This window comes from Nycticebus coucang, chromosome 18 (genome assembly GCF_027406575.1).
Source record: "Nycticebus coucang isolate mNycCou1 chromosome 18, mNycCou1.pri, whole genome shotgun sequence".
Classification (NCBI taxonomy): Eukaryota; Metazoa; Chordata; class Mammalia; order Primates; family Lorisidae; genus Nycticebus; species Nycticebus coucang.
The window spans coordinates 9,065,690-9,088,563 of NC_069797.1; the positions used below are offsets into that span (position 1 = coordinate 9,065,690).

The window sequence follows — 22,874 nt, forward strand, 5'->3', positions numbered from 1 at the left end:
GAAAAACACTGGAAGATATCGGCCTGGGGAAAGACTTCATGAAGAAGACTGCCATGGCAATTGCAACAACAACAAAAATAAACAAATGGGACTTCATTAAACTGAAAAGCTTCTGTACAGCTAAGGAGACAACAACCAAAGCAAAGAGACAACCTACACAATGGGAAATGATATTTGCATATTTTCAATCAGACAAAAGCTTGATAACTAGGATCTACAGAGAACTCAATTTAATCCACATGAAAAAAGCCAACAATCCCATATATCAATGGGCAAGAGACATGAATAGAACTTTCTCTAAAGATGACAGATGAATGGCTAACAAACACATGAAAAAATGCTCATCATCACTATATGTTAGAGAAATGCAAATCAAAACCACCCTGAGATATCATCTAACCCCAGTGAGAATGGCCCACATCACAAAATCTCAAAACTGCAGATGCTGGCGTGGATGTGGAGAGAAGGGAACACTTTTACACTGCTGGTGGGACTGCAAACTAGTATAACCTTTCTGGAAGGAAGTATGGAGAAACCTCAAAGCACTCAAGCTAGACCTCCCATTTGATCCTGCAATCCCATTACTGGGCATCTACCCAGAAGGAAAGAAATCCTTTTATCATAAGGACACTTGTACTAGACTGTTTATTGCAGCTCAATTTACAATCACCAAAATGTGGAAACAGCCTAAATGCCCACCAACCCAGGAATGGATTAACAAGCTGTGGTATATGTATACCATGGAATACTATTCAGCTATTAAAAAAAATGGAGACTTTACATCCTTCGTATTAACCTGGATGGAAGTGGAAGACATTATTCTTAGTAAAGCATCACAAGAATGGAGAAGCATGAATGCTATGTACTCAATTTTGATATAAGGACAATTAATGACAATTAAGGTTATGAGGGGGGGAAGCAGAAAGAGGGACGGAGGGAGGCGGGTGGGGCCTTGGTTTGTGTCACACTTTATGGGGGCAAGACATGCTTGCAAGAGGGACGTTACCTAACAATTGCAATCAGTGTAACCTGGCTTATTTTACCCTCAATGAATCCCCAACAATAAAAAAAAAAAAAAAGAAAGAAAAAGAAAAAAAGAAATACAAGTTGGAAATAATATAATGGAAGTGCGGATAATTGTATAGTACGGATGCTAGCTGTGTTTAATTTTATTAGTTAAAATTGAATTAGTTAAAATGAAGAGACCAGCACTTAAGACGGCAGGTCCTAAGGGAAGCTAAGAAGGGGAGACATATGTGGGTCATTTGAGATAATGGTTTTCAATAAAAGTGAACTTTGAAGTTTCCTGACATTTGTATTAAACAGTTGCCAACAACTACCTGATAAGCATAACCATGGTGTACGTTTGTACTATCATTTCAAAAACATTCAGGAGTAAAAGCACATTCAGAGTTTCAGGTGGGAAAGAGTATCTCCTTGCATTATCTCTTGATAATTCAAACCTACAAAGTACCTAAACATGGTAATTTTTCTTTTTTTTTTTTTTTTTTTTTTGCCAGGGCTGGGTTTGAACCTGCCACCTCTGGCATATGGGGCCGGCGCCCTACCTCTTTGAGCCACAGGCGCCACCCTATGGTAACATGTTTGTTAAACTGAAGCTCCTCATTCAATTTCCTAATCTTGGTAGGTTGAATTTAAATTCACCAATAAAAAAGAGCCTAGACCTATTTCTCTCAAGCTAAGGATCTAAAAATAAGGCTTTGTAATGGGGTCTCCAGCCAATCCCCATAACTAAGGAACAAACACTCCAGGGTATTCTGAGTACTGTGAATAGCCATCCTATCAAAAATAACTGAAGAAAATCTGGGGACAATAAAAAACAAAGTGATAAACTGATGGTGGTCCTCAGTCTCAAGAGCCAATAAGAGTTCAAACTGACTCAGGGCAAAAACAAACTGGGCCCAGAGCATTTCCTTGGGTAAAGTCAGTAAGCCTCGGGAGGGTAACGCTGCTCCAAGCAGTGCTCACAGCCCGGGCTCTGAAACCGTCCTGGCCTCGCACCCCCACCTCGCTCCAGGATGCGTAGCTCGCCTCTCTTCCCTCCACCCCACATTTCCCTACCCCATTTGCAGGGCTGCCCACCGGCCCAGCCTCCCCTGCTCCCCAAACCTGGGCTCTAGATTACCGTGGCTCCAAGTCAGGTGCCACCTCTTCTCATCTGCATGGGGACTCGCAGCCCAGCTGGCGGGGCTTCAGCAGTGTCGCTAAGTGAGATCTCTGCACCTGCAGAGAATTAAAGAGCAGCTCACCCTGAGGCCAATTACCCAGAGGCTTCCATCCCTAAGCTTTGGGGGAAATTGGTGCTCCTCAGGTGGGATCTACATGTGAGGGGGTTAAATAGCTGATGGGTGTCCCCAGGAAAGCAGTCTCATAGTGGGCATGTTGGGGTGAAAGAGAAGCAAGCCTAACTCTATTTTGTTGTTTTGCTGTTCCTGAGAGGCAGTGGAAGGCAAAGCAGGCCTGATTCCATTCTGTTGTTTTGCTACATTTTATTGCTTTGGAAGGAAAACCGGTTAGCTTGCCTCCCCACCCATTGCATGGTATTGTAAATGTACCTGGTTAGAACTGTTAGAATTATTAATATTGTGTAGAAATTCACTATTTTTGTGACAACAACCCTTGTGGTTATGTTAAGGTAGTCTTCATGCCATCCATATATGATATGAAAATGCTAAAAAAGCAAGTTTGACTCCACTTTACTGTTCACTCCTTTTCTGTTATATTTCATTGTCTTAGAAACTGTTTCCTGGCTGCACTCCTGATTACATCCTCACTGATTATCGCTTTTTGTGATCATGTTGTTTACGACCCCCACCTGGAAGTCCCCCTCCCTGCACTACTGTAGGACATTATAGATTGTATGTGTTCTGTAGAGTTACTAAGTGCTCTCCTGATCATAACATTGTAAACTGACTAAACTGCCATACCCTCCTGATCTCCCCAACTTGTTTTTGTGATTTCCCCTAACACTGTTTTTCTGCCTCTATGACTATGTTTTCTGCCCTCTGGAAATATTCTGCCCTATAAAAGTCAGAGCCTCAATTAACTCGGGGCTGCTCTCAGAAATCCCATGTTGGGACACTGAGGCAGTCACTAGCCAGCTCTTCAATAAAGGACTCTTCTTTAATTTAACTTGCCTGGTGGTGTGGTCTTTGCGGGAGCTCCTGGGCGGCATAACAGACAATTCTCCATCACTGTTTCTGTTGCAATCTTTTGCATGAATTGGTCCCATGTACGGTGACCCACTTAGGAAACCTGGAAAACTTTTTTTTTTTTTTGGTAAAATGTGAAATAGACTTCCTAGATGGAGAGATCAAGAGAAGGCATTGATCACACAGGGCAGGACCCACTCTTCTATCCCTCTTTTGAGTTATGACAACATGAGGTGTTAAGGTGGTCTTTCAAAATAGATTTTGGAAATTATGGTTGTGGGAAAATACAGTTCTCATGTAATATATTGGTGGAACTCACTAATCCCTAGATTTAAAAAGACAATTATTGCATAAGGATGCCTTATACAGATTATTCAGTTTCTCTTGCTTGGTCTATTTCATTTGCCATTTTTTCTACCACTCATATTACTATATATCTATACTTATTTCAAGCACCTTCAAAGTTCTCAGCCTCCCAATACCATCAGAAATGAAAGATGCTATAAGGAAATAGGTTGCCTATAGTCATGAAGTAGACAGTGGGGTCTGTTACTGGAATCCAGGGTTCTAGAATTCTAATCAAGGCTTTGTCTTCCAAAGACAGTAGAACCTCTGTAACTTGACCACCCAAAGGACTGTGACAAACTGCTCAGCATAAGGAACTGGGCCTGCTGCACTGACACATGTGGAGCATGTCCGGTCTATGAGGAACAAGTCAACTGAAGGTGGCCGGTGAGGCCGGGGAATGACTAGGAGGTCCTGCTGCAGTCTCTGTGGGGTGTTACTCACACAGCCTAAACTGGTGCGAGTTCTTAGTGAATGGCTACTTCTGAAGTAACTTTAGGGAACAAATACGGACGTAGACATGGGGGGATACTTTTTCACAGAGGCGCCCCTTTGCGTGAGGTGGCAGTTTTTACCAGATTTGTGCTCAGAAGACACTTTCCCTATAGGCTGCTTCCACCTTGTGATCCAATCAGTATCTGTGTTTAGATTTTCATGAGAACTTTATTCAGCAAAGAATTTCCTCCAAATGACTCAAACATAACTATATATGTTCCCTATGGGTGTGTGTGTACATTTATGGGTACTATGTTAGCAATTTAGAGTACTTCCTGAGCTTCCTCTTCACTTTAGAATTTTAACTAAAGGTTACAGAGAAAGTTGGAGCACAGTTTCAAAACCTGTCTCTAGTAACATCATCAAGTGAGGCTGGGAAGTAGGTTGTATTCTCTTAACTTCGCAAAGTTTTTAAATAAATTTTGCTGATTTTTGCCTTTGCCTCCTGACTCAAAGGCAATGTTGAAGCCCCTAGTCCTTGAGCTTACCACTCAAAAACTTCCTTTAGCTACAGTCACCTGACAAGGTGAGTCAGCAGTGGTGATCCCTTATAGTCCCAGCTACTCGGGAGACTGAGACAAGAGAATCTCCTGAGCCCCAGGGTTTGAGGTTGCTATGAGAGCAGAGGTAGGTTATGCTCAAAGCATTTGCGGGTGACCTGATTTGAGTTAGAAAGAGTATAGGATGGATATATATATATATTTTTTTTTTCCATTGAGGCATTTTATTTTTCAGTATGTATTACATCCCTAGAAAAAGAATCCCAGGATTTTCCTCCTGTGTGTTTTCTTCTTGCTTCTTCATGGTCCATGATGCCAGCTGAAGTTGTCAGTACAATGAAACCAAACTGGCAGGATGGGAGCAGATTATTCTGCCATCTTTCTAGATCTTTGAGTTGCACATCAAATCTGGGGCTGATGACTACACACTTGTTTAAACTGCCTGTGAGGTTCTCAACAATTTTCCCAGCTCTGGAATCCTCGATGATTTCAAATTCGCCAATGTAACCATGCTTCATCATTACAGTTAGAAAGCGGACAATGACTTTGGAGCATGCACTTACACGAACCTGGCATTTGCCTCTCTTTTCCACATTGTCGATGTTTTGTTTTGTTTTGTTTTGAGACGGAGTCTCAAGCTATTGCCCTGGGTAGAGTGCCGTAGCGTCACAGCTCACAGCAACATCAAAATCTTGGGCTTAAGCAATTCTGTTGCCTCGGCCTCCCAAGTAGCTGGGACCACAGCCACCCGCCACAACGCCTGGCTATTTTTGTTGTTATTGTTGCAGCAGTTGTCATTGTTGTTTCAGCTGGCCCAGGCTGGGCTCGAACTCACCAGCCTCCATGTATGTAGCCGGCTCCCTACCCACTGAGCTATGGACGCCACCTAGAAGTTTTAAAAAAGCAGAAGAACCAAGACCACTGAAAAAAGTCACACATGATTTATAGTACATCTGCTGCCTCAAAAGGTGGGCCTGGGTATGCCTCTAAAAACAACAAAATAACCCACTCATTTATGCATTTATGGAAAATGAAATTTTTTTTCCTCACAGAGTATCACTCCAGTGCCCTGAATAGAGTGCTGTAGCCTCATAACTCACAGCAACCTCCAATATGGGCTCAAGCAATCCTCTTGCCTCAATGTTTCTATTTTAATAGGGGAAGAGGGATCTCATTTTGCTCAGTCTGATCTCAAACTGGTGAGCTCAAGCAATCCTCCCAGCTAGGCCTCCCAAAGTGCTAGGATTAGAGGTGTGAACCACCTCACCTAGCCTAGCCTAATGAGATTTAGTTAAATATCATTCTCCCAGCCGGGGCTGGTGGCTCATGCCTGTAATCCCAGCACTTGAGAGGTTGAGAGGGGTGGATTGCCTGAGCTCCTGGGTTTGAGACCAGCCAGAACAACAGTAAGACCCCATCTCTAAAAAAAAGAAAAAACTATCTGGGCGTGGCAGGTGCCTGTAGTACCAGCTACTTGAGAGGCGGAGGCTAGAGATTCACTTGAGCCCAAGAGTTTGAGGTTGCTGTGAGCTATGATGTCACAGTACTCCAGTGAGGGCAACAAAGTGAGTCTCTTGTCAAAAAAAAAAAAGAAAAATTTTTTCATGCTCCCGCACCTGCTTTCACTCTGTCTGGAGAGATTGGGTTTAGGGGAAAGCTCTTCTTAAGAATAGAAGATAATGTTAGGGCCAGGGGACCTTATATATCTGCCCGTCACTCGGAGCCCCCTCATCTCAGTCTGTCCGTCCACGTTTCCCCCCAAACCGCCACACACGCACACCCCTACACACACACACACCACCCCTCCCTTCTGGGGCAACCCTGTGCTGTGCCCACCATGGCCAGGAGGCTGGCTACATGGGCCTGCCCCATTTCTCCTTCTCCTCCCACCCCTCCATTGCCCTCCAACCCTCCTGCCCCAAGTACCCCCCACCGTGGTTTGGAAGACAGACAAGAACAGCTGAGGGAAGGAAGAAACGTCACAGAATTTACAGTGCGGTTGCGTGCTGAGAGGCAGACAGGGCAGGCTCTGCAAGGCTAAACTTCTCCCTACCTTCCGCCTGTCAAGACAGAACCTAGAGTCCTTTTTATTTTATTTCATTTTATTGTATTTATTTTTATATTTTCTTTTTTCTTTGAGACAGAGTCTCACTATGTCACCCTGAGTAGAGTGCTGCGGCGTCACAGTTCACAGCAACCTCCAACTCTTGGGCTTAAGCGATTCTCTTGCCTCAGCCTCCAGAGTCGCTGGGACTATAGGCGACCACAATGCCCGGCTATTTGGGGGTTGCAGTCTGGCCGGGCCGGGTTGGAACCCGCCACCCTTGGTATATGGGGCCGGCGCCCTAACCAATGAGCCACTGGGCACCACCCCAGGTCCTTTCTAATTTTGGACTTCTCGAGAGGCAGGAACTATTCCAAATGGCCACACCATGGCTTTCGTACATGGCCCGTGACCCTCTCTGACCCAGCCGGACAGGGTTGGGTTGGGTGTTATGTCCTGAGCAAGGAGACATCCCACATAAGTCACCACACCCTTTGACACTGTCCCCACTCTCAGGCTCACGGCAATAGCCTTCAGACAAGCCGTGGCTACTCAGTGTCACCATTTGCCAAACGCGAGCCAGCTGCCTTCCTCCCCTGACAGCCCCGTTCGGCCTCCACAGCTCTTCATCCTCAGGGGCTCTCGGTGGGGTGTGTCCCTGTCTGTCCATCTACCCCCTTTTCAGGGACGGGCAGGCCCAGCGGTTGAAGTGTGTGGAACAGGGCTGGAGAGTTCCCAAAGGAAGAAAGAGGATGGGCGGCGGCTGGGTGGGACCGGGAGGGAGAGAAGCCAGAGGCCATCGTGAAACCCGCAGATGAGGGGAGACTTCCGCCCTCTTGCCCCTCGCCCCCCCCACCACACACGCCCCAGGGTACGGACGGATCCAACCCACTCACAGCCAGTCCCTTGGGCCGGGCCACAAAGAGCACAACAAGGAAGGTTGCCAGCTCCCACAGCAGGGGCCTGTCATCCCAGCGGCTGCTAAGCATTCCCATTATCCTCGTGGCCAACGTGCTTGCCTGTCAGCCACCCATCAGGGGCGGCTCTCAAAGGGTGGGGGTGGGGCGGTTTCCCGAGGTAGCCGGCGAAGAGGATTGGCCTCTTTAGTCCACAGGCGGCGAGTTACTGAATCGCACTGCCTCCCCCAGGCGCTGTGGCCGCGTGGCGCCAAGTCTCAGCGGTTGGAAAGCCGCAGCCCACCGGCCCAGGGTCGGGGTCGCGGCTGAACAGGGAGAGGCGGGAGGCTGCCTGGGCGCGTGCGCGGTCAGTGCGGAAGGGGGCGGGCAGGGCCAGGGGGAGGTGCGGGGACGTGCGCACGGCTGGGGGGCGGGGGCGGGGGCGGGTGAGGGGGTGAGGAGGGGTGCCAAGAGGAGGAAGCGGTCGGAGGAGGGGCTGTGGTGGGGCTCCCCCGGGGGCGTCCATCTGGGCGGCCCGCTAGGGGTTGTCTCTTCTGTGAGGAGCCCGGCCCTGCCCGCGTTACTCTGCAGGCAAACCCCTCAGGGCAAAACCAGGGCTGGATCGGAAGCTCCTCCAGCAAAGCGATCGATCGCGGTGCCAAAGTTACTGTGAGGCCTACGGGCGCCTCCTCCCGGGAGCAGCACCTCCCCCGCGTGCCTCTCCCCCTGGGCCTGTCTTCCCCGGCTCCGACCCTAGGGCAGGGGAGGGAAGAGGGCAGGGAGAGGACCCTCGGGGCTAGACCCGCTGAATGACAGCTCTTCACCCTCTGGTGAATCTTTCCCTCAGAAGCACCATTTCTGGCTTCCAGGAACCAAAATAAAATCTGAAGCCCAAGACTTTAAACTTCAGTCAGTCTCTGGCGGCAAGGGAGAAGGGAAGGGAAGTCAGGCACCCCTCCCTCTGGGAGTGGTGCCAAGGCAGGAACTTAGTTGTGTCACCACAATTTTAAATATCATTAATTAAATTATTTTTGAAAGAAGTTCAAAGCACAGTAAGTGAATTTGCTTTTTCTTTTTTAAATCAGCATAATTTAAGTATACCATCAAAGTTTGAAAGTTCAAGTGTGCTGATCTAGGTAATTCCAAAGTGAAGGGGAGCATTAACCCACTGCTCCAGATCAGTGCTTCTCAAACTTCAATGTGATATGAATCCCCTGGTATTTTGCAAAAATACAGCTTCTGATTCATTAGATCTGTTCTTTCTTCACTGAGACACAGTAATAAACCCATGTGGCTGTAGGAACTCAAGGTGGCGCAAATCTCTCTTCCAATGTCTTTTTTTTTTATTAAGTCATAGCTGTGTACATTAATGCGATCATGGGGCACAATACACAGGTTTTATAGACCGTTTGACACATTTTCATCACACTAGTGAACATAGCCTTCCTGGCATTTTCTTAGTTATTGTGTTAAGACATTTATATTCTACATTTACTAAGTTTCACATATACCCTTGTAAGATGCACCACAGGTGTAATCCCACCACACCCTCCCTCCACCCACCTCCTCCCTCCCTCCCCTCCCTCACCCCTTTGCCCATATTCTTAGGTTGTAACTGGGCTACAGCTTTCATGTGAAAGCCATAAATTAGTTTCATAGTAGGGCTGAGTACATTGGATACTTTTTCTTCCATTCTTGAGATACTTTACTAAGAAGAATATGTTCCAGCTCCATCCATGTAAACATGAAAAAGGTAAAGTCTCCATCTTTCTTGAAGGCTGCATAATATTCCATGGTGTACATATACCACAATTTATTAATCCATTTGTGAATCGATGGGCACTTGGGCTTTTTCCATCACTTAGCAATTGTGAATTGGGTTGCAATAAACATTCTGGTACAAATATCTTTGTTATAATGTGATTTTTGGTCTTCTCGGTATATACCTAGTAGAGGAGTTATAGGATTGAATGGCAGATCAATTTTTAGATCTCTGAGTGTTCTCCAAACATCTTTGCAAAAGGAATGTATTAATTTGCATTCCCACCAGAAGTGTAGAAGTGTTCCCTTTTCTCCAAATCCACGCCAACATCTCTGGTATTGGGATTTTGTGATATGGGCTAATCTTACTGGCATTAGATGGTATCTCAAGGTAGTTTTGATTTGCATTTCTCTGATGATTAAAGAGGATGAGCATTTTTTCATTTGTCTGTAGGCTGTGCCCTTGTCTTCTTTAGAGAAGTTTCTCTTCAAGTCCCTTGCTCAGCCTGTGATGGGATCACTTGTTCTTTTCTTGCTTATTCATTTGAGTTCTCTGTGGATTCTGGTCATTAAACCCTTGTCAGAGACATAACCTGCAAGTATGTTCTCCCATTCTGAGGGCTATCTGCTTGCTTTACTTACTGTGTTCTTGGCTGTGCAGAAGCTTTTTAGTTTGATCAGGTCCCAGTAGTGTATTTTTGAAGCTGCTTCAATTGCCCAGGGGGTCCTCCTCATAAAATACTCGCCCTGACCGATTTCTTCACGGATTTTCCCTGCAATCTCTTCTAGTATTTTTATAGTTTCATGTCTTAAGTTTAAATCTTTAACCTAGTGACAGTCTATCTTACTTAATGGTGAAAGGTGTGGGTCCAGTTTCAGTCTTCTACAAGTTGCCAGCCAGTTCACCCAGCACCATTTGTTAAATAGGGAATCTTTTCCCCCACTGAATGTTTTTAATTGGCCTGTCAAAGATTAAATAACAGTAAGTAGCTGGATTCATCTCTTGGTTCTCTATTCTGTTCCAGACATCTACTTCTCTGTTTTTGTGCCAGTACCATGCTGTTTTGATCACTATCGATTTGTAGTATAGTCTGAGGTCTGGTAGCGTGATTCCTCCTGCTTTGTTTTTATTTCTGAGTAATCTTGCCTATTCAAGTTTTTTTGTGATTCCATATAAAACAAAGTATTGTTTTTTCAAGATCTTTAAAGTATGACAGTGGAGCTTTAATAGGGATTGCATTAAAATTTTATATTGCTTTGGGTAGTATGGACATTTTAACAATGTTGATTCTTCCCAGCCATGAGCATGGTATGTTTTTCCATTTGTTAACATTTTCAGCTATTTCTTTTCTTAGAGTTTCATTGTTCTCTTTATAGAGATCCTTCACATCCTTTGTTAGATAAACTCCCAAATATTTCATCTTCTTTGGCCCTACTGTGAAGGAATAGAGTCCTTAACTGTTTTTCAGCTTGACTATTTTTGGTATATATAAAGTATACCGATTTATGAATGTTGATTTTGTAACCTGAGACGCTGCTGTATTCCTTGATCACTTCTAAAAGTTTTGTAGTAGGATCCCTGGTGTTTTCCAGATATACAATCGTATCATCTACAAAGAGTGAAAGTTTGATCTCTTCTGACCCTATATGGATACCCTTGATTGCCTTTTCTTCCCTAATTGTGGTGACTAAAACTTCCATTACAATGTTAAAGAGCAGTGCAGAAAATGGGCAGCCTTGTCGGGTTCCTGATCTGAGTGGAAATGATTTCAATTTAACTCCATTCAATACGATATTGGCTGTGGATTTGCTGTAGATGGCCTCTATCAGTTTAAGAAATGTCCTTTCTATACCAATTTTCATAAGTGTTCTGATCATGAAGGGAAGCTGTATAATATCAAAAGCTTTTACTGCATGAATTGAGAGAATCATATGGTCTTTGTTTTTTAATTTGTTTATGTGTTGAATTGTACTTATAGATTACGGATATTGAATCAGCCTTGAGACCCTGGGATAAAACCGACTTGGTCACGATGTATAATTTGTTTGATGTGTTGCTGGATTCTGTTTGATAGGATCTTGTTGAATATTTTTGCGTCTATATTCATTGTGATATTGGTCTATAATTTTCTTTTCTTGTTGGGTCTTTTGCTGGTTTGGGGATCAGGGTGATGTTTGCTTCATAGAACCTGATGGGTAGTCTTCCTTCTTTTTCTACATTTTGTAACAGGTTAAGTAATATAGGTACTAATTCCTCTTCAATGGTTAAGTAGAATTCTGACCTGAAGCCATCTGGTCCCGGGCTTGTCTTTTTATGGAGGTTTTGTATGGTTGATGCTATTTCAGAACTTGATATGGGCCTGTTCAACATTTCCACTTGATTCTGGCCAAGTCCTGGAAGGTGACGTGCTTCCAAGTATTGGTCAATTTCCTTCAGATTTTCATATTTCTGAGAATAAAGTTTCTTGTAATATTCATTAAGAATTTTTTGGATTTCTGACGAGTCTGTTGTTATTTCGTCTTTGTCATTTCTGATTGATGATATTAGAGATTGTACTCTTTTTTTTCCTGGTTAGGTTAGCCAAAGGTTTATCTATTTTATTGACCTTTTCAAAAAACCAACTTTTTGATTTATTGATCTGTTGTATAATTCTTTTGTTTTTAATTTCATTTAATTCTGCTCTAATTTTGGTTATTTCTTTTCTTCTGCTGGGTTTGGGGTTGGAATGTTCTTCCTTTTCCAGTTGCTTGAGGTGTCCCATTAAGTTGTTAACTTCCACTCTTTCCGTTCTCTTGAGGAAGGCTTGCAGTGTTATAAATTTCCCTCTTAGGACTGCCTTTCTGATATCCTAGAGGTTATGATAATTCGTGTCTTCATTGTCATTTTGTTCCAAAAATTTGGCAATTTCCTTCTTAATCTCATCTCTGACCCAGCTATAAGTCATCATAAGGTTATTTAACTTTCATGTTTTTGTATGAGAGTGCAGATTCCTGTTGTTACTGAGCTCAACTTTTATTCCATGGTGGTCCAAGAAGATGGAAGGAATAATTTCTAATTCTTTAAATTTACTGAGGATAGACTTGTGACCTAAAATGTGATCGATTTTGGAGTATGTTCTGTGGGCTGATGAGAAGTATGTGTATTCCGATTTGTTGTGATGAAATGTTCTGTAGATGTCTGCTAAATCCATATGTTGGATGGTTAGGTTTAAACCTAAAATTTCTTTGCTCACCTTCTTATTGGAGGATTGATCCAACACTGCCAAAGGAGTGTTAAAATCTCCAACTATTATGGAGCTGGAGAAAATAAAGTTGCTCATGTCTTTTAGAGTTTCTCTTATAAACTGAGGTGCATTCTGGTTGGGTGCATAGATATTAATAATTAAAATCTCATCATATTGAGAATTACCCTTACCAAATATGAAGTGACTATTCTTATTCTTCCTTACTTTTGTTGGTTTAAAGCCTATTGTATGTGCAAATAGAATTGCAATACCTGCTTTTTTCTGATTACCATTTGCCTGAAACATGGATGACCATCCTTTCATCCTGAGTCTATATTTATCTTTTAAGGTAGGATGTGACTCTTCCATGCAACAAATATCTGGCCTGAGTTTTTGTATCCAGTCAGCTAACCTGTGCCTCTTTAGAGGACAGTTTAAGCCATTCACATCAATGGAGAATATTGATAACTCTGGTAAAATTTTGGGTATTGAGTTTTTCAAAAGTCCAGTGGACATTTTTAATCCTTTCACTACTGTAGAAGTTGGAGTTTGATCAAAAGTTTCTGAGTGACTTTATTTTTGTTGTAGAGGATTGGGTTGGTCATTATGGAAGATAGGTCTGAGAATATCCTGAAGAGCTGGTTTGGTTATGGCAAATTTCTTCAACATATGAATGTCATTGAAGTATTTAATTTCTCCATCATAAATGAAACTCAGTTTAGCTGGATACAGGATCTGGGGTTGAAAGTTATTTTGCTTTAGGATTTTAAAAGTCAATTACCACCCTCTTCTAGCTTGAAAAGTTTCAGCAGAGAGATCTGCAGTCATTCTAATATTCTTCCCTTTGTAGGTAATGGAATTCTTACGTCTGGCTGCTTTGAGAATTTTCTCCTTCATATTAACTTTAGCGAAGTTAATTATGATATGTCTGGGGGATGTCTTATTCGGATTGAGTTGTGCTGGGGTTCTGAAACTGTGTGCAATCTTAATTTCAGAATCTCTTGGCATGTCTGGAAAATTCTCTTTCATAATTTCATGGAGAAGGGCCTCTATGCCTAGCGAGGCCACTTCATCAGTTTCAGGGATTCCAATGATGCAGACATTAGCCTTCTTCACATTATCCCAGAGGTCTCTGAGAGAATGATCCGTTTTTGCTCTCCATTTCTCTTCCTCTTTGAGAGTTTGGGAGTGTTCAAAGGCTTTGTCTTCAATGTCAGAAATCCTTTCTTCTGCTTGCTCCACTCTGTTACTAAGGGATTCTACTGTATTTTTCAGATCTTTGAGGGCTGCAAAGTCTTGCTTCAGTGCGTCAAAATCTTTGGTGGTTTTGTCTTTAAATTCATTAAATTCTCTGAGACAACTTTTTAATTTCTCCTCCAATTTCTAATTCCGAGTTTTGAATTTCTCCTCGAATTTCTAATTCCAAATTTTCCTCCATTCTATTAATCTTGTTTGCAATCTAAATTCTGAATTCGATTTCTGACATCTTGGCCAGCTGTTTTTGAATGGGATCTTCAGTTACATCTGCCATATCTTTCCTTGGGGGGGGTTGATCTATTCTGGTTATTCATGTTATCAGAGTTTTTCCGTGAATTCCACCCCATGATTATTTTACACTGTTTGATTTTGCCCCTGGAAAAAAATCTCCCCTGGAGCTTTGTTGAGGACCCATACAGTGCTATGGCCAGAGAAACTGGGGACCTGTTTGGTGTGGTGGGGCTAAGTGGTTCTGTGTTGTTTTCAGCTGTTCTCTGTTCGACCCTAGTGAAACAGTTGCTCTGGGTTGAAGTCTCAGCTGTGGAGAAATACCAGCAATTACATCACCCCGCCCCCCAAAGGCAACAATTGGAAAAGGAAAATCAAACCTTTCTACAACCACACACCCAGGGCACCACTTGAATAGTCCTGGGGCAATTGGCTCAGTTCAAGAGGTCCAAATCAATTATCTCAGTCAGCACCTGTCTCAGGTGGGAGAGTTTTAAAGGTCTCTGGCAACTGGATCACAGGAGTCTGGTGACAACTCCGATATGACTTGCTCAGGTGCTCAGTGAAGTCAGGAGGACCCACCCAGCAAATAGATTAGTCTGGGAAGGTCAATGCCTCCTTCCCCACCTTGTACCTCTGTCACACCCAGTCACTGATAGCCCCGCAGGGCTGTGACCCATTTGCCTCTAGTGAACAGAATACTCCAGGGGTTTCCACCTGCCTGAATCACAAGGAAATTTATATCTGCTCAGCCAGGCCGCTGCACTCTGCCTCTATCCAGCAAGGGGAGGTGAGGCCTGACAACCTCGGGCACTTGATGAAGGCTGGGGGGTGTTCACTCAGTTCCAGCCCCGCCCCTGATTGATGTTACTGACCGAACAGAACAACTTTGCAGAATTTGTTTCTGTCCTGGCTAAATTCCTCTGCAGAAGAGATACTGTTTTGATTTCACAGAACCTGCACCTCAGGCCCTGTCTTTGCTGCTGCAAAGGTGTGTATTCACAGCTTGGTTAGCTGTCAGTTCTAGCCTCCTGCACTCCTTTGTCTAGGCTGAGATCCCCTGAGGGCTAGGTGCAACTTAGGCTAAGTAAAGCTGTTCTCTGGATAAGCCCCACCCTAGGAGTCAGCCAGTTCTGCGCGTGCATTTCCTAGTTTGTGCACTCCACCTAGGCCAGTACCGCCTCAGGCAAACCCTTTATTCATGGGGCCTGCGTTTCCGTCCCACTTCTGTTCCATGGTGTTTGCCACTTGAGAAGATGCCCAGCCTCCTCTGGTTGCCCAGAGACAGGGGGTGTGGCTTGGAATATCTGGGGGTGAGCCCTATTGTTGCCAAAAACAGCTGTTGCTCTGTCCCTCAGGGCACCGCCGCTCCGGTGTGGTTCCCTCTCAGCCAGCCATCCTCTCCTCACTCCTGTGCCGCAGAATCAGCACTAGACCAGCTGCAGTCCAGGCCTTGTCCACACCCCTCGAGAAATCATCCAAGAATCTGGACAGGCCTCCAGACCTCAGAGTGAGAGTAGAGGGGAGTGCCGGGAGCTCAGACTTGCAGGTAGAGAATATGTACAGTTTATACAGTTTTATGCCTGGCAGGAGAACGCTGTGGCACCCTAGTAAGGGAAGTAGGTCCAGTTTATAGAGGGTGGAGTATAGTGGGAGGACCTTTGAACTCTGCTCGTTTGTTTGTGGGGCACTTTGAGCCGTTCTCATGGGGAAGGGGACTCCCATCCACTTGGTGATGGATTTTGTACCTTTTGTTTGTCACAGCTCACCTCAGCATGGTTGATGTGTGTTCTTCAACCTTCTCTCTTGGTGCAGCTCTAATCCACCTGGTTAGTTGGTAAATTTCTGCCCTTTAACTCTTCTTCTGGATGGGAGCCTCTGTGGAAAGCTGGCTTCAGTCAGCCATCTTGTCTCCCTAAGTTAAACAAATTAGAGAATGCATAGAAGTAACTTTCTGTGCTTAAGTGTTAATTGTGAGATTATTTTATTCATTCCAAATGATATTTCTGTTAATTTAAAAATCATTATTTTACTCTTTCATCTATATTTTTCTCCCTAGAAATGCTGACTTAAGAAAAAACTAGTCCTGGGGTCTTGAAAATGGATCATGACTTTGTAGTGTATTTTGTGGACTTGTAGAATCATGATGCTATGGTGCTTTTTCTTTTTGGTGATGATTGAGCCTAACGAGTCACAAAGAATTTAGTACTTTCTAACAATGGAAGATTTTGTGAGTCTTTAATTTCTTATTAGGTGTATTTTCGAGAAAGTGATAGAACGTAATAGGAAAAAATTTTTCAGGAAGCATAATTACTGCAATAAATTGGCAAAATCACTTTTCCTTGCTTGCATAAATGGTTAGCAGAGGGGCAATAAACATTCCTGGTGTTGTGCCAGAAATGCGAGCCACAAAAGAAGAACACTTCAGATTTTCAATTGAGGTGTTATAGCCTTTTATTTTAGGTTGATTGACCAGCAGTTCCGACCCAATATGACTACGGGACAACAACAGTGAAGGTTTAATTGTTGGTAGGTTTATACGGAATGTGGTGCAGGGCGGGCCTGGGACTTTCCAGGTGTTGAGCAAGCTTATTTACAGAAGCAGAACTTGGGGGTTATTGTGGGCAAGTGCATGGAAACTTCTACCAGCTGTTCAAACCAAGGGCAAAAATGGATGCTGTTCAAGATGGAGTCACCCTGGTTCCTAGTTTCCAACTGCTTCAGACCCAACATTCCCCACTGGTTTTGTGTTTCTGATTAGAATCTTTGAATCTCCTGATTGAGAGGGGTACACTTATGGGTTTTGTTTAAAAGGAGCAGTTTTACTGATCCAATTCTAGTTCTTACATATGCCATTAATCGATTTACTACACATGGGCCAAGGGTGAGGGGAAGCAACAGCATGAGGAGGGGTCCGGTTAAGGCAGTTTAGAGGGTGGTGAGCCTTCCCTCTCTTCCCAAAGTTTAGTTCAAAGTTTAATTAAGATCCCTGAGGAGTTTTCTCAGGCTTCAGACGTGCATTGACCAGCCAGCTTCCGGTATGTGACTGGAGCAGGGTATGTTGGCTGTCTTAAAAGTTACTTTTACCTTTCAACGTTACTTCCCCCCACCTGTTTTCTACAAAATGCTGTTTGTTAAATGATTAAGAGTGTATTTATAAACGTCCTCTTTATTCCCGATCCTAGCCCATTCCCTATAGATATTACTGTTACATTTCCTGGGTCTCTTTCTAGTTTTTTGTATGCAAACATTTTTCCTTTCTTTTCCTTTTCATTTCAGATTAATATAAGGGTAGAAATGATTACATTATGTTGTCTGCATTTGGTAGATCAAGTCCAAGTTGTAGTTGAGCCCTTCACCTAGGAGGTGTGCCATATACCCCTATAGTGTACCCATTAGGTGAGAGGACACCAATCCTCCTCCCTGCTCCCCTCTCTCCCCACCTCTTTCCTCTTCCCCAACTTTATTTTCTTTTGGGAACATCTACCTTGAAGGTTTCTTATAGATTGTCAGAGTATGTGTATGTATCATTATTTTATGTATTTATTTATTTATTTTTGAGACACAGTCTCATGCTGTCACCAGGGGTAGAATGCCGTGGCATCACAGCTCACAGCAACCTCAAACTCTTGGGCTAAGCGATTCTCTTGCCTTACCCTCCCAAGTAGCTGGGACTACAGGTGCCCACCACAACGTCCGGCTATTTTTTGGTTGTAGTTGTCATTGTTGTTTGGCAGGTCTGGGCTGGATTCAAACCCGCCACCTCCAGTGTATGTGGCCTGTGCCCTAGCCACTGAGCTATAGGCGCTGAGCCTGTATCCTTATTTTTAACCATTCCATTTCTATCCCATATATATATATCTTCAGTATAGTTTATTATGAAATACTATCCTCCTTATAGAAAATTTGTAGATCCAGAAATGTAAAAATAAAAAAATCACCTAGGCTTCAGTCACACTAAGACAACCACTATAAATTCTGGTATTGATTTATAGTTTCTCTTTTCTTCTATGAACTCTTCCTACTGTATTATAGTAGGAATACTGATAATAATTATTAAAATGTTAGTTTTGGTTAGAGATTAATTTTAGAATATTCTAATTCTTGGTTTATTGGGAGCTATAATTAAGGGTCTCATACACTTACAAATATGTCAAGGTCCTACAGAACACTTGAGAACACGTATAACGTATATTTAACATATTTCCTTTCTTATGTAGTGAGCCAGTTATTTTAAGCTTACTTGTTATTGAAAATTCCTCAAGGATACAATTTTGTCAAACTCTCTGAAATGGTTTGAGCTCTATTTAAATATACTTATGTCAAAGTTTACCTCCCTTTTTCTTTTTTTTTTTTTTTTTTTTTTTGTTATGGGTAATCTACTGTCTTCCAGTGTCTCTGCATTAGACAGCATTACCACAGTAGTACTTGGATCTCTCAGGTCTATTCCAGAAAATGTGTGTACTCATGTTTCTCAGATTCTGAAAATGATATTAAAAGAACAAGCATTAGCAGCACAAAGTAAAACTGTGCAACAAGAATTGATTGTTAGTATATCTCTGAAAATACTTTTAGAGAATTACATTTGATAAGTCTTGGAAAAACAATGTTGACTGCTATTCTGTCATCTTAAGCTTTGCTAGACAATAGACATATCATCATGAGACATATCACTATGTTTATATATGTTTTTTCTTGCTTCTTTTAGAGACAGAGTCTCACTTTATCACCCTGGGTATAGTGCCATGGTGTCACAGCTCACAGCAATCTCCAACTCCTAGGCCCAGGTGATTCTCTTGCCTCAGCTTCCCGAGTAGCTGGAACTACAGGCAACTGGCACAACACCCAGCTATTTTGTTGTTGTTGTTGCACTTCGGCCGAGACCGGGTTTGAACCCGCCACCCTTGGTATATAGGGCTGGCGCCCTACTCACTGAGGCACAGGCACAACCCCAGATGTTAAGTTCTTAATATCTAAAAATTGACATGTTAAGAAGGAAACTAATGGGCGGCGCCTGTGGCTCAGTGGGTAAGGCGCCGGCCCCATATACCAAGGGTGGCGGGGTTCAAACCTGGCCCTGGCCAAACTGCAACAAAAAAATAGCTGGGTGTTGTGGTGGACCTGTAGTCCCAGCTACTCACCAGGCTGAGGCAAGAGAATCACCTAAGCCCAGGAGTTGGAGGTTGCTATGAGTTGTGACACCACAGCACTGTACCAAGGGCAATAAAGTAAACCTCTGTCTCTACAAAAAAAAAGAAGAAGGAAACTAATTTTCCTATTTTCTTCCAAGCTAGAAGTTCAGAGAAAGGAATTGGATTGCTACCTCAGTATACTTGGAATAATCTACATGAACTACAAAAAAATACAATTTCTTCCTTGGTTGAATCACAGAACAATGTGGAATCTTAACTGAAGACATAAGGACAATAAAGCAAACCCATTCATAGGTATCTTTTTTTTTTTTGAGACAGAGTCTTACTAGGTAGCCCTCGGTAGAGTGCTGTGTTGTCACAGCTCACAGCAACCTCTATCTCTTGGGCTTAAGCGATTCTCTTGCCTTAGTCTCCCAAGTAGCTGGGACTACAGGCACCCACCATAAAGCCTGGCTATATCCACAGCTATCTTGTTTAACTGACTTGGAGAATATAAAAGAAAATTTTGTGATGACTTCATATGACTTAATAATCTATGTTACACAATCTGAATGTTGTAAAACTCATTTAGAACCATGAAAATACTATAGCCACTGTTGGCTATAATGGTAATGAATATGAAACAATTGAGAATACTTCTTTTGATCAGCTAATATTTAAGGACTTACTACATCTAGAACCCTATGGCTGAGGCACAGTATGATAAACAAAACTTGGTATTTCCTCACATCAAGATGAAAGATGAATATGGAGAAATATACCCTTATGGGAAAATGGTTATAACATTTAACATGTAGCTACTTTATAACTTGATAGGATGACATGGACAGTTACTACCTTTCATTAACTAAGACCTGATTTCTTACTGTTTTTGTCTCATTGATGACATTTAAAATGTAAATTAATGTGCTTTTAATTTTTCTTGATTGGTTATAAACATAATTCATGATTTATCTTCCTTCCTTAGTATAGGAAGCTTTAAACCAAAATTAAATCTCCAAATCATGAAATACAGCTTCGGTATTCTAAAAATTTTAATAATGAACATCTAAAGTTTTATTAAATGAGCCAATTATGATATGGCATAGCTATTTGGTCAGTAAAACTGTTGACATGACATAGTGAGGAGTAAAGAGTTCTTTTTCTTTCAAAAATTAAGGGGAAGGAATTCATATCCCTATCACTTGAAACAAGAGAAGGAATCACAAGACTTTTCTTTTAGGTAATACCCGCATTTAAAGCAAATTTAAAATAATAGTGCTATTTTTTTTCTAGTTGATAAGTATGAAACTTTTCAGAGAAATGATTAACATCAAAAATTAGTAAAAATAATAGTTAACATTAAGATAGTCTCACCATGTCACCCTTGGTAGAGTGCCGTGGCGTCACAGCTCACAGCAACCTCAAACTGATAGGCTCAAGCAATTCTCTTGCCTCAGTCTCCCAAGCAGCTGGGACCACAGGTGCCTGCCACAATGCCTGGCTATTTTTTGTTGCAGTTGTCATTGTTGGTTACCTGGCCCCAGGTTGGGCTTGAATCTGCCACCTTTGGTGTATATGGCTAGTGGCATAACCACTGTGCTATGGGCACTAAGCCAATAATTAATAGTTATTGAGCAACTCACTGTGTTTATTCCTCCTGATAATATAGATGGATATTTTATTAGTAGCTCGGTTTTCTAAAGAGGAAATGACCTTATGAGCATCTAATAGCATTTACATCATCCTATCGGTGGTGGTAGTGATTATATTACCTAAAAGCACCACATTTTAGTTGTTTTTCTTTGTGTTTCTTGGCAGTTTGAAATTGCTGCAGTTTCTAATACCTCTATATGGTGTATTTACCTTAAACCTGCTGAGAACTTTTGAGGTATATATTTTAAGGCTGATCTGCTTTTTATCAATTAGTTGTTTTGAAATGGTTAAAACTGGTAGACAACTAGGCCCAGCCTAGTGGCTCATGCCTGTAATCCTAGCATTTTTGGAGGCCAAGGTGGGTGGAACACCTGAGCTCGGAAGTTTGAGTCCAGCCTGACCAAGAGCAAGACCTCTAAAAATAGTTGGGCACTGTGGTAGGTGCCTATACTCACAGCTACTCAGGAGGCTGAGGCAAGAGAACCACTTGAGCCCAAGAGTTTGAGTTTTCTGTGAGCTATGATGTCATGGCACTCTACTGAGGGTTACAAGGTGAAATTCTGTCTGAAAAACAAACAAAAAAAAGGCGCCCGTTGCACAGTGGTTATGGTGCCAGCCATATACACTGAGGCTGGTGGGTTTGACCTCTGCCCAGGCCAGCTAAACAACATTGACAACTATACCAAAAAAACAGCCAGGCGTTGTGGCACGTGCCTATAGTCCCAGCTACTTGGGAGGCTGAGGTAAGAGAATCACTTAATCCCAAGAGTTTGAGGTTGCTGTGAGCTGTGATGCCACATACTCTACTGGGGGCGACATAGTGAGACTTTGTCTCAAAAAAAAGAAAAAATGGTAGACAACTGATTAAGAAATCAAAACAAAAGGACTGATCTGAAAAGTATCTAATGGCTTTCTGGTTATATGGAACGAAGTTCAAGTTCATTAAGTAAGTTAATTATTATATTTTCTAAAACTTGAAGTGAACACTAATAAAACCATTATGTAAAACTCAAACACATATTTACGTATAGATAAATCTGATTTAACACCTGACAGGCTTTATTTATAATCAGAATATTAGACATTTATTGTCAGCTGAAGTGTTATTCAGAGATATAGGCCAACCAACGGACTGATCAGGGAACAAGAATGCTGGATCCACTTTCAGCACTTCTTGGTCTTCAGTGTAGCATGTTGTGTACTTATAAGAGCCTGTTTTTAAAGATGTCAAATGTGAACAAAGATAAGACTCTATTTACATTTTATTAATATCCAACTAGTTTTTGAAAAATTATTCAGCTCTAGTAGTTGATAATATTTTTGGATTGCTTGATCCAGTAAATTATCTGCATTAATTTTTCCTTCTAGTAATGTTATCAGTCAAAAAATCAATTGTATATGCATTAACATTCTTTCTTTTCTCTTTGAGATAGAGTCTCACTTTGTTGCCCATGGTAGAGTGCCTTGACATCACAGCTCACAGCAACCTCAAACTCTTGGGGCTCAAGTAGTCCTCTTGCCTCAGTGTCCCAAGCATCTGGGACTACAGGCACCTGCTACAACACCCAGCTATTTTTAGAGATGAGGTCTTCATCTTGCTCAGGCTGGTCTCCAACTCCTGAATTCAAGTAATCCAGCCTCCCGTCCATTAACATTCTTAAAGATAATATGACATCTGGGTTTGTCTGTTTACTCTTGAGGTACCTTGAAAGTAATTCATTATTTCATAGTTAAAAGAGCAACATTGGCTAATTTTCCCTCCCAGAAATCCCTATATTATCCTCTTAATATCACCTCCAGTGCTTTCCTTTGTAGGGGATAAATGGAATTAAAGATCACTTGTCAAGAATGTGTAGTATAATTTCACCTGTGGAGAACACGTCTTGTCATAATATACAGCAAAAATGTTCCAGTGTCATAATTTTAAGTCTCTTCTCTTTCTCAAGCCTTTCTTATAAGAACTTGCCCAATTAATAAATCTCTGGACAGAGAGATTCTGTGCTTTGGAGGAAAAGTGTGAAAACATCCAAAAACCATTTAGTGGTGTCCAAAAAAAATATAGAGCAGTAAGCTATTTTTGAATTCTTTCAAGCTTTTCTATAAGTCTTAAGTTACTTCAGAAGAAAAAGCTTTAAATATTATAATGAATGCCTTTGTATACTT

General features: G+C 42.2%; 1 long non-coding RNA gene across 1 annotated transcript in view; it reads right to left on the bottom strand.

Annotated features, from left to right (window-relative positions):
- Positions 1–3,177: 3,177 nt before the first annotated feature.
- The window catches only part of LOC128570845 (uncharacterized), a 36,035-nt gene continuing 16,338 nt past the window's right edge, over positions 3,178–22,874 (bottom strand). Inside the window, exons 2-3 of the long non-coding RNA XR_008375647.1 lie at positions 15,693–15,838; positions 3,178–3,321 (exon numbers count right to left, since the gene is read on the bottom strand). This is a non-coding gene — a long non-coding RNA (uncharacterized LOC128570845). The remainder of the gene's footprint in view (positions 3,322–15,692; positions 15,839–22,874) is intronic.